Source organism: Grus americana, chromosome 5 (assembly GCF_028858705.1).
Source record: "Grus americana isolate bGruAme1 chromosome 5, bGruAme1.mat, whole genome shotgun sequence".
NCBI lineage: Eukaryota > Metazoa > Chordata > Aves > Gruiformes > Gruidae > Grus > Grus americana.
Genome location: NC_072856.1, coordinates 61587268 through 61599766, shown reverse-complemented (window position 1 = coordinate 61599766; position 12499 = coordinate 61587268).

Sequence of the window (12499 nt, the reverse complement as noted above, 5' to 3'; positions counted from 1 at the left end):
CTGGGGGGTGCCTGGATGCAAACTTCAGCCTAGCGAGGGTCCCTGGCGTGGTGGCATGGGGACAACCCTCACACACGGCCCCCAGGCACCGCGGATGCGGTGGGTCGGCAGGGAGGTGTTCTGACAGCCCGCTGACATCGCTTTCAGTACAGATAAACCAGCGAGGTTATCTCAAGTGCAGCAATATCCTCTAAAAAAGCGAGGAGGAGAACCTACTTTGCACCGTGTCACCATGGATAAAAACCTGTTAATGAGCAGCGGTGGTGGAAGCGGAGACCCAGCACCTTCTACGGGCATTGTGTGGCAGCAGCCTGGGTGCATGGGACCTGCAGCAAAATGCAGCAGAGGGACGACATGGCCAACATTTTCCAGCCTGGGTGTTTAAATTTTGCTCTATATTTAGTGCCCTAAATGAGTGCTTTGATTTGCAGTGTTTCCAAGCACCTGCTGCTTCCATTGACTCTGGTGGTCTATATGGGTCCCAGCAATCCTCAGGGTTAAGCTGCTCTTTCTACATGCCTAAATTTGGGTACTTGGGTTGGGAGCTGCGGGTGCTATATTCTGCTTGGGTTTGTGTTTCTCCTGCTGTGGGGTATGGTGCTAAACCGGGGTTTGTGGGCAAAGTGTTTTCAAAATAAGCATGGCTTTGATTTGCCAGTTTCTGGTTCAGCTCATCTGAGCGATTAATAATTTACTGGAGCAGAGAGCGATTAAAACTTCTGGAAATAAAAACTGAATGAAGGCAGACTACTTTTTCCTAGCAGCAGATGCCCCGTGCACGCACATCTTGGCCGCTGTGGTCCGTCTCTTTTGCAATGGGAGTGTTTTTCATGGCCTGTCCCCTGCACAGCCGGTGGAAACGCTGAGCTCTGACGCCGACTGCAACCATCCCACTGTCAAAACCTCCAGCTGGCTGCGACAGCTCCGCGGGCACCGCTGCCAGCCCAGCCGGCACTTGCCTTTTAAGGAGCCCTGGTCTGGAACAGGGCATAAACACTTTTCCCTTTCATGCTCCTTTCCAGGGCAGGTAATTTATGTATCTAGGTAAGCACTGGCAACCATGTTTCTGTCCCTTTGTAATATCCTGTTGTTGCTTTCCAGAGAAAAATACCAGCAGATATTCAAGGTTACTTCCTTGGCATTCTCTGTGTGTTTTCAGCCTGATTGTATCTGTGCTGTTTAGACATTTCCTGACATGCTGTATCTCCCCTGCTCCTGCATCACAGGCTGAGCGTTAACTTTGCATGCTTTGCTGCAACAGACCTCTCTTTCCTGACCATGGCCCCGACTCTTTTTCAGAGGCTTGCTTCCAGCCACGATCCCTCCTTTCTGCTACTCCCACTTTCCCAGATTGCTCCTCAGATACTTCTTCACGGTGCTCGATGGACGTTGGATGCTGAGGCAAGTCTTTACCCAGAGCAGCAGATGAAGAGTGAACGTGGTGAGGATCAAACGCCCACACAAACATGGGCGCTGCAAAGGGCCCTCGACTCTCTTGCTTCAAGGCAAATGACATCTCTCCAAGGTGGTTTTGAAAAGTGACTCCCATCACAGGCTGACTGCCCCAAGGCTGCATCCAGACCACGTTGCTCTGGTTCTCTGCAGCACCTGGATGAGATGGAGCAACCCCAGGATCTTCGCTTGTGCCTGGTTCACTGACCTGCTGCTGCTCCCTTTTTTCATCCAGTCCCTGAGAAGTGTGAGTCCAGGTTTGTGGTTCCTCATTGCTCCAGGATGCATTAAGGAGATCAGAGCCCGTACCCATCTCCACTCCCAGGCCTGGGCTTCAGCGGCACGGTCCAGCCCCCGGCACAAAGCCTGTATTGCGCGTGATGCTGCAGATGAAAGCTGTTGTTTGTTTACAAGCTTTCCTCAATTAGAACTCATTTGCTGCTCACACACTATATTTAAAAGCTCATCTATAAATCAGCGCTGGTGATTTAGGAGTGCCTGTTTTGTTTTCTTTCCTAGATACATACGATAATTCCTCCACCTGTTAAAAATCTGTTGCTAATATTTGCTGTTAGGTTTCTTTTTCTTTTTTTCTTTTTTTCTTTTTTTCCTGCCAGGATAGCCAGAGGCCTACAAGTGTTTATTTAACCATAGCTGTTTACTTCTCATAAATCTCCCTGTCTGCAAATCCATTTGAGATCAGGCAGGAAAACGCTTTGCGATCAAGCTGGATTTGATCAAAATAGGCAGAAAGTTTCAGTTTGAGCATCTTGGCAGCCTGGGATCTCTTCAGAGCCACTCTCTCAGTGAGGCTTTCCAACACGCAGCCCCAGAAGTACGGAGGGGATAAGCTCATGTCCCGGTGTCACTTTGTAGACCGGTGTCCTGGCCAGCGTCACGGGTCCCGGGCAGTGGAGCAGCGGCAGGAGCTCTGCCCCATGGGGTGCTTCCCCGAGCCCTCTCCAGCCTCAGGGGACGGCTCCAAGCAGAGCCACTGCGCCCACCACCGCTGACCTTTTAGCTTAATTGTTGCAGGTCAGCTAAGTGGGGAAAAATCTGATTGGATTTTTTTGTTGTTGTTTCTCAAGGTTATTGTTTTTACAGCTTCCCTGTCATTTTCTTTCTATTCTGTTTATTCTTCATTATGTGTTTTCATTAATCCATTACAAACTTATCACCCAATGTCTATGCATACAGGACGTACAGGAAAGCTGGAGAAGGGACAGTTTACCAGGGAGTGTAGTGATAGGACAGGGTTTAAACTGAAGGAGGGTAGATTTAAATTAGATGTTAGGAAGAAATCATTCACTATGAGAGTGGTGAGGCACTGGAAGAGGTTGCTCAGAGAAGCTGTGGATGCCCCATCCCTGGAAGTGTTCAAGGCCAGGTTGGATGAGGCTTTGGGCAACCTGGTCTAGTGGAGGGTGTCCCTGCCCATGGCAGGGGGTTGGAACTAGATGGTCTTTAAGGTCCCTTCCAACCCAAACCATTCTATGACTATATATGATTCTGATTTTTCAGAAAATCAAATCAATTGGATCAGATTTAGCCGTGGGAGGATAACTTTAGCCTTTCAAGAAAAGTTTTGTTGAGATTGCAAAGCCCTTACTATAAAGATTGTCCTGTGCTTGTGTGCACTTATTTCATTTCACCTTTCCATGAATGAAACTTGTGAGAGCTCCTGAGCCAACTTCCAGTGTAAACTTAAGAAACGCAGGGTAAGCCCAGGATGAGAAGACAAACTTCCTTGCTGTACAGGTGAACTGATCCAGCAGACTTCCCAGGAAAGGGAGTGTGCCCAAGATTTGACACCTACGGCTCTGGATTTCATCAGTCGTTTCTCCCAACTAAACCTGTCGTGCCACAGTCTTATTTGTAGAATTTTCCATTTTAGTATTTTTCTGTTCTGCCTACTGAATGTTTATGACACTGAATGTTTGGAGAGACCAAGATGGGTTTTCCAATGGGCTATGAACTGGATTACTGACAGAAATGTGCCCACACAGTTATCTGATTGGGACCTGGCATTTCTTTCTCCCATGTCCCTGGACCTTCCCAATATTTCATGCTTTAGCCCAGGGCCAAGTGCTGACCCCTGTTTCCCACTTCCACACCATGGAAGTCTGCAGAACCATTCTGGATTTTCTGCAATGTGCATAAATTTTTTTTTTTTTTGTTCCCTTCATAGTTTTTAGAACAACTTGAATGACTTTGTCAGGAAACATAATCTTGAGTAAGATAGAAACAAGAAAGTTGAGTCCTTGTTGTATCTTCCATGCTATTTCCATCTCCGATGTATTTCCTTTCTCAAATTGCTTCTCTCCAGAGTCACACTCTGCCAGAGATAACTAGGTGGCAGTGAGTGAAGAAAGGAACAGTATTGTCTACAGCTTTGAACCATGAATAGCCTTTGGAAAAACAGCAGCAGAGAGAGATACAAGTTCACGTTGATAAAGCGGGTTGCCAAGTGACAGAAGACTTGATCCTGTTTCACTGAAGCTGGTGGTGAACTCCCACGGACGTCACTTTTATCGCTGCTCCCAGCCCATCTTGGTACCGTCCACCACCAGCCTGGGCAGAGCATGGGCGGATAGTGGCCGTGGGGGTTTCTGCGGGTGTGGGGCTGGCTTTGCTGGTTGAGCATCCTTCTGCTGCAGCCACTGGCACCAGGGTAATGTGCACCCATGAGAAGCAAGGTGGGTTAGTCGAGGTTCAGCACCGTGCTGATGCAGTGTCTTTTGGTTTTGTGTTGTTGAAGGAGTGAGCCCACATGCATACATGTATATACATCATATTTATGTATATCAGGGCCTCATTAGCCACCAGTTTTTAAGCAAAAGCCCCGGCAGACAGCATCTGCTGCCATTGACCAGTCACCACTGATGAAGACTGAGGCCCTCAGCTCTCTGTTGGTATCACAACTCATTCTCAGTTCTGGCTCCATCAGCAAAAGCCACCTCTCACTGTGTTGGTCCAAATGCTGGTACGCTCCTCAGACGGCACAACGGGCCGATCTCATGCAACGGGCTCACCTCCCCGGCCCTCCCCCAGACCCGCCGCTGTGCCTTCGCCAGGTGGTGGAAGGGGATAAAGCAATTTAAGGATGCTTTGAGAGCTACCCACTACCCTGCTACCCTTTTCTGCCCAGTCGGCGCATATGACATGGAACATCGGGCAGCCCTGCAGCACGGTCGCTTGCTGCTGTCACCGAGACCATTCGTCAAAGCCCTGCGTAACGTCAGCCGACAAAGGGAAATCGTTTTATTTCGGTGCCTCCGAGGGGGCTAGATGAATAGCTGAACTGCAGCAGCCTAATGGATTGAGCGGGGGGCGGGGGAGGAAGCGGGATGGGACATGGCAACAATTTGCTGGGAGGCGTGTGGGGAAATGTTGTCGCAGCAATGAGGAGCGGGAGATGGAGTAACAATGGCTCCGGTTTACATTGTGCTGCGCCGGCGCTGTGATCTGCTGCCAAGATCAACCCGGGAGAGAGGAACTTGAAAATAACACGAATAGTGTGGCAAGAGAGATACCCTACAGCATATCCTGCTCCCTCGGACTTTGCCTTTGAGTCAGGAGTGAAATATTGGAGCTATTGTGGTGAAGTGAGACTTAAAAATAGAAGGAAAAATTGCAGCCTTTTTTTTTTTTTTCTTTTCTCTGAGGGGACATTAATTGTTTTTAAGTTGTGCTACTTCTAGTTTGAGTCAAGAAGGAAAACACTTCAAGGCATTGAAAGGGCTAGAAAACATGTCACTCATCAGCTGCGGTGTGAGGGCTGCCCCTTATCTCCATTGCCATAGCGATGCTGCTGCTCTGGTTACTCTCCCCGATGGGTTTCACACCGTTCCTCGCATTACCCTCCATGCTCAAGATCCTTTCATAGGAGGCCTGGTTAATACCACGAGCCTTACAAAAAACTAACGCTCAGCTTTGGGCTTGGGGTAGCGTTTCTGGTTACCCGTGTGCGCACCCTGGGGAACGGAGGGCTGGTGCCAGGGGTTTCTGCACAGGAGGTGAAGCTGTCTTCCAGGGGAAAGTTGGAAATTGTCCTCTGTCTTGCAAGAGCAATACCCTGAAACCAAACTGGGTTTGGGAAGTCACAAAGCTTATATTTCTGTTAGTGTTTTAACTTTTATTTCTTTGTTATCATGGTGATTGGTGGGCCAGGGCTAGCGTAGTTGTCTGACAAAGCTTAGGGCGTCTCTGGGTGTTCAGAGAATTGCATTTACGTGAATGTGGGATGAAGCAGACCATCACTGGATCTGGTCACGGCGATGCAGATGCTGTTTATTTGACACCTTCAGGAACAGCACACCCCTCTGCGTTAGGCTCCTGTCCAGGCGCTGCAGGATGCTGCTGATGTTGGATCTCTTAGAGGTGCCTTTCTGGGTGCACAAACCCCTCCCTCTCTGCCTCTGAGCTTCCTTGGGAGCAGAGAAGCCGGTCTGGGACACCACCACCACCACTACCCCGGGACAGCTGTGGATGGCTTCCAGCCACCCTCCCAGGGGGTGGCCCCCCATCCCAGACCTGCTGCTACCCTTCGATGAGTGACTGCTGCCATGCAGGGACAGGGCTGCTCCCCTACAAGGAGAACGCTGCACTGGTTTGTATAAATATAGCACACGACATTTATGTCTGAGTTTACCGAACTCAGTCCTTTCCCACCAGTAAACTGTGAGAACCAGCAGGGTCGTAGCTCTTATGGCCAGAAAGAATTGCTAAATCTGGGTTTACCCATATCACTGAGCTCAGTCACTTGAGCTCAGTAGCTTGTTTCACTAAAGCCAACACTGCTCTGAAGACACTGGGAGATGGAGTGCCTCTTTCTCTTCATCCCAATAACTGGTCACCATCCTTGTTCAGTCATGTGCTTTCCTTCTGGTTCAAATATGCTTGTCCTTAACTTGCAAACCACCTATGGCTTTGGTAATGTTAAAGATGCCAGTAGGACTGAATATTTTCACCCCTTCAAAGCATGTATATCAGACTGTCTCTCAGTCCTCTTAATTAATTTGCTAAAATTAAGGAGACATTCAGCTTCTTAAGAGACTTCCTCTAAGGTCTGCCCTCCTCCCCTGTCCTCATATTGCTGCTGTGCCTTTTATGTCCCTGATGGATAACATATATCCCTGGCATTCAGCATCAGAAACCTGGTCTCCCATGAACAATTTCCAAAACTGAGAATGTTTCATTTTTCCAGGTGCTTTGGGATGAGTTTAACCGAAGACCCCACAATGGCTGAGATCCTCCTGGCAGCAGGTCCTGGGAAAGCACCTCCATGGGAGGTGGCCACCACTGAACAAGAATAGTTGATAGTTTCTGTGGGAAGGTGGGGGGACACAGCTGCACCTTGCCCAAGTGCATGGCTCCTCCAGAACCTCAGAGGAGCCACCATGCAACGGCTCATTTCTACAGCAGATTAAATCAGCAGAAGGAAGTGAATAAAGAACAAACAATGGATTTTAAAAAAATGGAGAAACAGCCTCTTATTGATGTGAAGCCTGAAAAAATACCCAAGTGCTGTTCAGAGATGGCATGACTTGATAAAGTTGATGAAAACACAACATGGAGGCAGAGAAACAACTCAGGGCTCAGTACGGCACTGGACATGGGGGTTGGCATCCCAGACGGGATCCCTGACCAGCCAGGACAGGCCTGATGATAGTGCTGTGGGGAGCAGTCAGTGGTGTTCTGAGTCCATCACGTGCTCAAGGAGGGGTATTGACTCAAACACTGAAAGAGGAGCAGGCTCAAGTCCTTAGCATAGGGGCTTTTCAAATGCCCTTAAAAAGGAAAGGGAGAAAAGCACCAACAGCACCCAAACATTGAAGAAAAAAGGAGCCGCCATCTAAAATCTGGACTATTCATGCCAGGTTATGGCAACGCTTTTAGGCTCCAAAGCTCTGAGAGAAGGCTGGGATGAGGAAGTTCAGGATGTAGGACCTTGACTGCCAGATCTGCTCACTAGAGAAAGGTTTCCTTTCCACAACACTTTTTTTAGCTCAGCACCCAAAGGAAGCCTCCCATGCACCCTTCCCTCTGTGTTTGACCTGTGGGTGCAGAGTGGATGGCCACCTTCCTCCTTCCCATGGCAAAGCCCAAGAGCTGTGCTCACCTCACTGTGACTTTGGCTTTGCCCTGGGTCGAGAAGAGCCAGGAGCCTCTGTGGTTGTTAAGCTTTGCTCACTCCATGTAACAATGACATGATAATGTCCTGGAGCAACAACATGTCAATGCTCCAGAGCAATGACATGCTAACATCCTGAAGCAATGACATGCTAGTGTCTTGGAGCAATGACATGCTAAAGTCCTGGAGCCAGCTGCAACCAAATCCTCACTTGAGCCATGATAGCACTTATTTTACCAGAGGACCATCAAACTCATGACTTATCAGTTTTGGCACAGTGTGACATCATATAAACATGCAGGACTGCCTGAGAAATTAAACTCATTGCATTATTATTATTATTATTATTATTATTATTATTATTATTATTTTATTCTTTCGGTCTTTTTATTCTTCCACATGGGCCCCAAGCAGCTCAGTTCATCCCCCACTTCTATCCCCCAGGCACAATTATTGATCCCCACTAAATTGTCCTTCCTGCTAAAGAAAGTCCTTTCTCAATGCAGATCCTTTGTGGAGTTTTATTTGGTTCATCAGGGGACAGAAAGATATGCCTCAGCCTGCATTTCCCATCAAAATGCCCCTGAAATTCCAACAATGAGCAAAAAAATACCCCACAAAACTCCCCACCCACAACCTGCCAAGAAAAACCCAAGCCCATAGTCAATAATTCCGAGGAATTCACAGGGACCTTACGTTCACCAAACAAATTCCTTGCTGGGAATTATTAGCTTGGTTGGAAATAAGTGTTTTCTTGCCCTCTGTCCAGTGTTGCATCTCAGATGACAATTTACCAATCTTTTGCCCACAGCAGGCTGACTGCAGAGGCTAAATTGCCAATTTACCATTTCATCCACCAATCCACAAAACGATGTCACTAAAAGGGGTCATAGCATGGGATTTGTTTGGTTATCAAATAATTTCTCCTTTAAAACATAAACTCTTTGCACAAGAATGCTCACACCTTTCTACCATCCTGCTATAAATCATTCAGTCTTCAGCAGAAGGAACATTTAATATTTGTTGCTTTTAATCTGGACAGGAGACCAAGCAGCCTTCTCCTGCAAAGCTAATTGCCACAGAGCAGCCCATGGCTTACAAACATGAGAAACCTGTCTTCCTTATGACTAATAAATAATAAAAAGACCCATCTCAGGCATAGGAGTGCAGTGATTCAGCAAATGCTCCAGCAATGGCCCAGATGACATTAATCAGCCCTCGTGTCGGAGATGATGTGTGCGGTCATCTCACAAACCAAGTTCACGGCAGCAGGTTCTGCACACTTCTGAATCAGCTACAATTTTGAAACCGCGAGGTGCCGAATTTCCCAAGTGACCTCAAGGTGGTTTCCCAAATGGGGAGTCAGGTGCAGAGGGTTTGGAGCCCACACATCTGCAATGGGACTGGGACACCATCCAGCTGTGAATCTCCTGTCGAGTAAGCTAGCCAAAGGGCTCTTTGTGCAGGATCTCACCCGAGAAGGAGAATGTCGTAGGAAAGGAAAATGTGCAAAAAACTTACTGCATCAGGCCAGTTTTTAGTGCAGCTCCTTTCTTCTGCCTTTCCTCCATGTATCCAGAAACTGAGTTACTTGATGGAGAGTCAGTGAGACCTTCTGAGAGCACCTCCTTGGCTTCTGCCCATACACAGAGACGCTCCCAGGCTTGCTCCTTAGGTCTGGGCTCGTCTTTGGGTCTGGAGGCACCCATGGGGGAGGGATGCTCAGCCTGCCTTTGACCGCAGAGCATGCCCAGCAGCCCAGCTCAGCGCTGCTGGTGTGGGACCAGCCCCTGGCATGGGCCGCAGCCGTGCAGCATCGCTTTCCACAAACGTTGTGGTGTGCAGCCACCATGTCCACAGAAGCCCTCAAATTTTGGTGGTGCAGGTGAGAGAACCTGTTTGGCAAGTGCTCCGTGGCCCAGGAATTTGGGTCCCCTTTAATCTGATCTCCACTGCATGCCTGCACTGGTCCTGCGCCTGTTATCCCCTCTGCAGAGAGACTCCTTCCTCGCAACTGTGTCACTGTGCCGGGCAGTCTGCAGCGGGGCTTCCTGATGCCCCTTTGACATCTCTGGGAGCGGAGTCACGCCAAGAGCAGCTGAAGAAAAGCACCTCTGAATATTCTGCTTTTCAGCATTTTTTTCTCCCCACTGCACTGTGCATGAAGTTAGATATGCCCTGGGGTCCATCTCCATCTCCTGTTTCCACTTCTGCCCGCGCCTCCCCAGGGACTGCAGCCATGTTGTCTCCTTTTGAAGGTCAGCAAGAAGTAGGGTTAATACAGTCACAAATCTGCAGCACAGCCCTCCTGAGCCAGAGCCCAGGCCACAAACAGCATTGGGCATTATTTGGACCAAACTCGGAAAAGGTCCTTGCAGTCCTCCCCAGGGGATGCTACCAGGGTCACTACACCCCGCTGCCTTTCACGCTCCTCACAGATGTTCTCCAAGAAATTTTCTCTGCAATCATTTTGATGCTAAGTCAAGTGGATATCAATATATTTGCATCAGGGGCAAGAGCCTCTGTGTGCTGTGTTTGGATACTCGCTGCGTTTAAATTGAAGAACATCCACATTTGGAGGTGGGTTTTTTTTTTAAGAACATCCACGTTTGGAGGTGGTTGTTTTTTTTCTCACAGGCTTTCCCATTCCCCACAGCCCGTAAGTGGCTTTCTGCCAGCTCTGCAGCTCCTCGCTCCTCTGCCCAGCAGCGGCACTGGCGATGACACATTTCGCAAGTCTGCGGGGGAAATGAGTAAAGCTACATGGGATGAGAATTTCCTTTGGGGGGAATTTATGTGATTTTGAAACTTACCTAAGTTTGAAATATTGGTTCCAAACCAAAATGTAATAAAAAAAAAATGATATGTTTGAAATCTCTTTCCAGAGGTGCAAGTGGGACTTCACATGTCAGAAGAACATTCTCCATCAACACAACCAATGGTCCTCATTCCAGTCTCAGTCTTTTCTGAACTGCACTGCTGTTTGTAATAGAATATGCATTAAAAATTAATAAAAAGTTGTTTTAAAAAAAAAAGAAACAAGCTCTTTCTTGGAAAAGGCTGAGAGTATCTTGACCTTGCTAGGAAAGTGCCAGTGTAGCTTCTTGCAAAGTCACTTTTGGTTGAAAGCTCTATGTTCCCACAGAAATTTTCAATTTTTTAAAGAAATGGCATTTTCCTTTCCTTTCCTTTCCTTTCCTTTCCTTTCCTTTCCTTTCCTTTCCTTTCCTTTCCTTTCCTTTCCTTTCCTTTCCTTTCCTTTCCTTCCCTTCCCTTCCCTTCCCTTCCCTTCCCTTCCCTTCCCTTCCCTTCCCTTCCCTTCCCTTCCCTTCCCTTCCCTTCCCTTCCCTTCCCTTCCCTTCCCTTCCCTTCCCTCTCCTTCTATCTTTCTTTCTATCTTTCTTTTTCTGACAGAAAAGGACTCAACCTGAATATTTGCAGGCAGCTGTCTAAATAAGCTACGTCAAAAATATCTTCTTGTGACACTGAAGAATGAGCAAAAGTATTTTTGGTCACTGAAGTGGATGTACTTAATATCACACATTTTCCCTGTACCCTTTTCCCAGCGTATTTCCCAGAGCTGCTGGGCAGTGCACGTCTCCGCTCGGGAATTTCTTCCTGGAGGTTTTGCTCCCCATCTTGGGCCCATCTGAACCTCCTACTGACATTTCATCCCATTCCCTCTCCTCCGACCCAACGTGAGCCGATTGCTTCTTCCCTCTTTTCTTTTGGCAGCCTGAAAACCTCTTCAGGGATCGCAGCCATTTGTTCTCAAAGTGTGTATCGGTGCCCGCAGGCAAATTTTAAGTCCCTAAATCCCCTCTGAGATGCCTCAGTGGTGCACTGAATCTGGTTCAACAGTCTCTTAAGCAACAGACCCTCCGTAAAGAGCCAGGGGATGGGCACATCCCTTTCTTTCCGCTGCAGTTTGCCCTCCAGGATGAATAGGAGCATCCCAGCTTGCAGCTGATTATTTTTTTAACACATGGGGACATCTGCCTGGGAAAGTAGCTGCCTCCCCAGGATCCACACGCTTTTCTGCATCAGGCATAAGTAAATGGAGGGCAATTTTCCAGAAAAGTTGCTGGGCGTGTGTGTGACAGCTAGAAATTGCAGGGAGGCCCTGATGGAGCGGGGAGAGAGGCTGCGTCCCGTAAATGGCCTTTCCCGGAGGAGGAGAAGGAGGAGGGGGGGGAGGGCGGCGATGAAGGTGGGTGGGGGAAGCCAACACAACCAGTGCCCTTTCTCCTTCTGCAGAGAGGAAGGGCAAATGCCATTCTCAAACGAGGCTGTGAGCGTGGGGAAATCCTGCATTCGTTTCCAAAGTATGGCAGATGCGGTGGCTGAGCCACCCAAGCCCCGCAATTTTCTCCCCAGCCCTGTGCAAACAGCTTGTCCCTTGCTTGCCACGTCCCCCCGTGGCTCGGCCACCATTGCAGGGCTCTGTGGTGACTTTCCCTGCCTACACGAGTTGTGCTCGCACACAACGCGACAAAGGAACCTTGTAAAACCGGGAGCAAGAATGGTGTTTGGCCCTCCGACCCCTGACCCTCCAACAATTTAGTTAATGATTCTGGTTATCAGATATACTGGCTCAGCAGTGCATCCATCACCGGGCTGACAGGGATTCAATCCTATAAGGGGAGGGAATGTGCAAACACATTCAATCCTGGCCCCTCCAGCCCCCAGCGTGCCTCTCCCCCTAAATCAAAGAACAAACAGAGAGTTTCCATCGGGGGAAGATCTGCTGTGATTTATTGTCAAATAATACACAAGAAGGGCCTGTAGATGCTGGCAATGTCTCACATGCAGGACAAACCCATGAGATGCTGCTTAGCTGCAAATGCTCCTTGCAGTATTTTGGGAGAAAAGCAAACCAGCAATTATGCTTTATTTTCCATGATGGTCTTTGCC